Genomic DNA, 5,777 nt, shown 5'->3' with positions numbered 1-5,777 from the left:
TAAAATATAAAATATTTATCCTAAAAAAATAAAATTAAGAAATTTGTTAAATATTAAAAAAAATAAATCCAAAAAATCTCAAAATACAACTTAAAACTCAAAATATAACTCAAAATATTTTTCAAAACTCATAATCAAACAAATTTTCTTTTCTCAAAAAACTCAACTCAAAACACCACTCAACTCTCAAATCACGATTTTAAAAAATAAAATAAAAAATTTGAATATTTTTTTAAATAAAATTTTAAAAATAATTTTTAAATTAAATTTTAAATAATATTAAATTATTTATTTTGATACGAATTTAAAAAATTCAATTAAAATTATAATTTCAAAAAAATGAAACGCAACCTTAACAGTTCCCATCAGAAATATGTAATCAATTCTCCACCTTTATATAAATCGGCAACTTACCAATGTGCGGTTGGGTCCCCATGCTATATAACACCACCGGTTAATTTTTTGGACAGCGCATTTTTAGTCCAGTGATGCTAGATGGTTTTAATTTAAAGATTCTAAACACACTTTTTAATGAGGTGAAAAAAAAAAAAAAAAAAAAAAAAAATCACACACCATCCACCGCTTTCCCAAAGGTCTTCTCCAAACCAGAACATTTTCCCAAAGGTCTTCTCCAAACCAGAACACCACAAACGACAAAACCTCCTGGTTTCCTCAAGCACAATTTAAACTCTACTTGTGCTGTTCTATTTCATCATCATCATCATCATCATCAATGGACACTACGATCGGACCAGTCGAACCCTCCACCATCCCTTCCACCGCTGTCATCGGAACCCTACCTCACAATGGCTTCGTCTCAACTCTCCAGACCTCCCTCCCCCTCTGCAACGCCGCCGACTCCACCCTCGGCCGCCACCTCGCCCGCCGCCTCGTCCAGATCGGCGTCTCCGACGTCTTCTCCGTTCCTGGCGACTTCAACCTCACTCTCCTCGACCACCTCCTCGCCGAGCCCGGCCTCAACCTCATCGGCTGCTGCAACGAGCTCAACGCCGGCTACGCCGCCGACGGCTTCGCTCGGTCCCGCGGCGTCGGAGCGTGCGTCGTCACTTTCACCGTCGGAGGCCTCAGCGTCATCAACGCCATCGCCGGAGCTTACAGTGAGAATCTCCCTGTTATCTGTATCGTCGGCGGTCCTAATTCGAATGATTATGGAACTAACAGAATTCTTCATCACACCATCGGACTACCTGATTTCAGTCAAGAGCTTCGCTGCTTTCAAACCGTTACTTGCTATCAGGTCTGTAGAGTTTAGTTTTTCAAAACTGTTTTTGAATTTTTGTGTGTTTTTTAAATCTACGTAAAATATCTTTTTTTTTTTTTGAAAAAAAAAAAACGAAAATGTGCTGATTTGTTTTTAGTATTTTTTTTTATTATAAATTTTTTCGAAAATATTTTATTTTTGAGTTTCAAAATCAAGGCAAGTTTTGATTGATCGAACACCAATTGAGTGAGATCTGTTCATATAAATGTGTGTGTGGATGTGTGTATGATGTGAGTTGAAGTGAATGTTTTTGAGTGAATTGTGGATTGTGATGCAATTAGGCAGTTGTGAATAACTTGGAGGATGCACATGAACTGATCGATAACGCAATATCAACCGCATTGAAAGAAAGCAAACCTGTCTATATCAGTGTTAGCTGTAACTTGCCGGCAATTCCACATCCTACTTTTAGCCGCGAGCCAGTTCCATTTTCAATCTCTCCCAGGTAAAACTTCGATAGTTTGATCTTGTCAAATATAGATACTAGTGATGTGTGTGTGAAGATCTTTAGCATATGAATGAAGACGATGTGTAGAAACCTTGCACGAGATTTAATTATTTGAATCAGTTTGATTTTGTTACATGCAGTTTTCAAACTCATCAATTGTTATGACTATTTTTAGAAAATCAAAAAAGCGTGACCAAGAAAGGGTTTACACCTACTGACTGGTGCAAGTGAGAAATTTTTGACCAGTTTAACGAATGATGGTTGAATTTGAAAACCATTTAATAATTATTGGACATGGAGTTTTAGCAGTTACTAATTTTATTGGTATTTTCGGAATAGAAAAAAGCGTGATAAAGTTATGAGTTGTGTGCTTTAATATAGATAGATATGTGTGTGTATTGCAGTGGTGAGTGTGTACACGTATGAATGATATATTTTGGTTCAATTTATATTGATTTTGATTTTAATGGTGTACAGATTGAGTAATCAGATGGGTTTGGAGGCTGCAGTGGAAGCAGCAACAGAGTTCTTGAACAAGGCAGTGAAGCCAGTGTTGGTGGCTGGGCCGAAACTGCGAGTGGCAAAGGCTTCTGATGCATTTGTTGAATTGGCCGATGCCTGTGGCTATCCAGTCGCCGTGATGCCATCAGCAAAAGGACTTGTGCCGGAGAACCATCCCCATTTCATTGGGACTTACTGGGGAGCTGTGAGCACCACCTTCTGTGCAGAAATCGTCGAATCTGCCAATGCTTACTTGTGTTTGCAGGACCCATTTTCAATGACTACAGCTCTGTTGGGTACTCTCTGCTTCTGAAGAGAGAGAAGGCGATCATCGTGCAGCCTGAACGTGTGGTGATTGGAAATGGGCCTGCGTTTGGGTGTGTTACAATGAAGGATTTCTTGAGAGCTCTGTCAAAGCGGCTTAAGCGCAACGCAACTGCCTATGATAATTACCATAGGATCTATGTTCCGGAGGGACATCCTCTCAAGTGTGAGCCTAACGAGCCCTTAAAGGTCAATGTTCTGTTCCACCACATTCAGAAGATGCTGTCAAGTGACAGTGCTGTGATTGCTGAGACTGGGGACTCTTGGTTTAATTGCCAGAAACTGAAATTGCCCGAGGGATGTGGGTAAGTGGCTGAGAGAATGTTGCGTTTGTTTTTATTATTTATTTTTTATTACACTTTATGATTCAACAACATTGTGAAATTGGGGTTTGCAGGTACGAGTTCCAGATGCAATATGGATCAATTGGCTGGGCTGTAGGTGCAACTCTTGGATATGCACAGGCTGCACGAAATAAGCGAGCGATTGCTTGCATTGGTGATGGTAGCTTTCAGGTATTTATGCATACATATCCGTCTTTGTTGTATTCCATATGGTTTTGATTCTTGTAAATTTTCCTAATGATACTTCATATGAATTCTGGCAATCACTTCTCTGCTGTTCCTATTTATCTCAAAAAATACGACATAGATCTCTATTTCGGGAAAGAAAGGGAATGCTTCTTCATATTCAAATTAAATCTGTATGAGTTACTCCCAATGTTCTGGAAGATTGTTGACTTCCTCTGCAATATTTCCAACTGTATGTTAAAGGGTTGTGTTGTATTGCTGTCTATGCTTGTATATCTTCAGCTTATATCACCTTGCATGCACAATATGAAAGACTCGAAACTTTAAGGATTGCAATAATGGGATTCACTACAGATTCGCTCCTGAATTTGTCTGTGTTGACACTCATTTTGGTGAATGCTTCACAGGTGACTGCACAAGATGTGTCAACAATGTTGAGATGTAAACAGAGGACCATCATCTTCCTTATAAACAATGGGGGATACACCATAGAAGTTGAGATCCATGATGGTCCTTACAATGTGATCAAGAACTGGAACTACACTGGTGTGGTCGATGCAATCCACAACGGTGAAGGCAAGTGCTGGACAGCTAAGGTGAGTTGGGAAGTTCAATGCACATTCGCTTTGATGCATCAACTCTGAAATGGGGCGATTAGAGATCACAAAACCTTTTCTTTTTTGTCTTTATTGTTGCAGGTGCGCTATGAGGAAGAGCTCATCGAAGCAATTGATACAGCAATGGGTGCTAAGAGTGATTGCTTGTGCTTCATAGAAGTGATTGTTCATAAGGATGACACGAGCAAAGAGCTGCTTGAATGGGGCTCCAGAGTCTCTGCTGCAAATAGCCGACCCCCGAACCCTCAGTAAATACTTATCACTGCAGCTATAAGTGGATAGAACAGCATTTATGCTTCCTCGGGTATATAAAGTTCTAGGTTTGGCTTGAGCCACCTGTTCGCATATTCTGCATAGTTCTGCTGAATTTTGTGTGTATATTCCCTTTGATTTTTAATATCTACTGATCTTTTTGCCTCATTTTCTATCTTCTTTTACATATTAAAACTTTCTTTTTAGTTTGACTGGTAGATGTTTGGAATAATTGGATGGATAAATGCTGAGAGAGAGAGAGGGAGAGGGAGGGGGGGGGGTGTTGTGGGTTGCATGGTAGATATGAAAAGAGAGATCAATGGCTTGAAAAAGAGAGGCATGAAAATGAAATGATGTAAATGGATTTGGCTATCTTCCTCAATGGAAAATGATGCATAAATAATGTCTCTCAAACTACTTTTTGAAGTCGGATAATACTGAAGTGTTGTTCTTAGACAGAATGGAGTGTTTATTTTTATTTTTTTTGAACTGGAATGGTGTGTTTATTTGTCGTCGTTTTATTCTAACCTTCTCTCTCATAATTTTTAAAGTTAAACTTTGGTGTCATTCCATATAAATTTTTATATAAAATTTTGTTTGCTGATTATTTTTATTCAAATTGTATTTGAATTATAGATTTAATTATAAAAAATTTAAAAAAAAATGAAAAAAATGTGTAAAGACTTATTTTTCTTCCTCTTTACGATCTCTCTCATCTAAATTTCTAATCTAAAACACATCCAAGCATAGCTTCCAATTCACGTTTGTAAACCCCATGGGGTCAACACTCACCAAAATGAGTACCCAAAAAGTATATATATATATATTAATTTTAGAGATTATTTAGTAATTTTTTGATTTTTTATAAATATATATATATATAAAAAGGTAGAAAGGTTATGCAAGTTATACCAAATAGCAACTTTCCAAACTCAAAGTAAGGAAAATAATATGTGTATATAGGGGGGGGGGGGGGGGGGTGTGGCGGCGGCTAAACACTAGATATTTATAGATAGCAATAAAAGTCTATACAACATTAGCTGCATTAGAGACGGGCATAGCTTAGTTGAAAAAAAAAAAAAAAGAAAAAAGAAAAAAAGCGAAGGGCATAGCTTTCCAGCATTTTTGTAAAATGACGAATAAATAATGACTCAATCTACTTTTTACTGTGAATAGAGGGTTTGTTTTGAATTTTGATACAAATGATTTCATTTTAAATTAAACAACCGACCATTCTCAGTCATAAAGAAAATACTTCGCACTTTAGTGTATGAACTTTTATATAAAATTTTTATTTGTTTACTGTTCACTACAAGAAAACACACTGTTAGCGATTAAATTTTTAGTCGTCAAAAGTCTTTTTTTAGTCGCTAAATGTCGAATTTTCACTTTTCCCAACTAAATATTTTAATCGCCGGTTTTGTCGCAAATACATGGTCGCGAATACCTTTGGCGACTAAAAAACTGTTAGTCGGCAATATACAGGTCTTCAGCGACCAAAGAATTTGTCGCCAATAGTCAATTCCATTTTTGGAAATTATGCATTTAGCGACTAAATTTTTAGTCGCCAATAGTGAATTTTTTATTTTATTTATACATTTGCCGACTAAACTTTTCGTCGCCAATAGCCAATCTTTTGACGACCACAGACTTTAGTCGCCAAAAGCATTTTTGAGGAAAAAAAAAATTGCTTCTATTATTCCCAAGTTTCGAACCACCAACCTCCTAACATTCTCAACCTTTACCAACACTTTCTTCCCACTACACCACTACAACATCACATAAATATTAATGCAACATATATTATTTATATACTATATTGA

At 37.0% G+C, this 5,777-nt stretch overlaps 1 pseudogene across 1 annotated transcript; it reads left to right on the top strand.

The window, feature by feature from the left end:
* Positions 1–539: 539 nt before the first annotated feature.
* Positions 540–4,122, top strand: LOC145788898 (pyruvate decarboxylase 1-like; annotated as a pseudogene). Its single transcript, XR_014341905.1, has 6 exons — positions 540–1,258; positions 1,564–1,727; positions 2,208–2,860; positions 2,953–3,070; positions 3,493–3,681; positions 3,784–4,122. The product of XR_014341905.1 is annotated as a pyruvate decarboxylase 1-like (transcript).
* Positions 4,123–5,777: the final 1,655 nt, after the last annotated feature.

This window comes from Camellia sinensis, chromosome 10 (genome assembly GCF_055761805.1).
Source record: "Camellia sinensis isolate YWXY chromosome 10, ASM5576180v1, whole genome shotgun sequence".
NCBI classification, from domain to species: Eukaryota; Viridiplantae; Streptophyta; class Magnoliopsida; order Ericales; family Theaceae; genus Camellia; species Camellia sinensis.
Note: the sequence above shows the minus strand (reverse complement) of the source record. Positions and strands in the feature narration are given on the sequence as shown.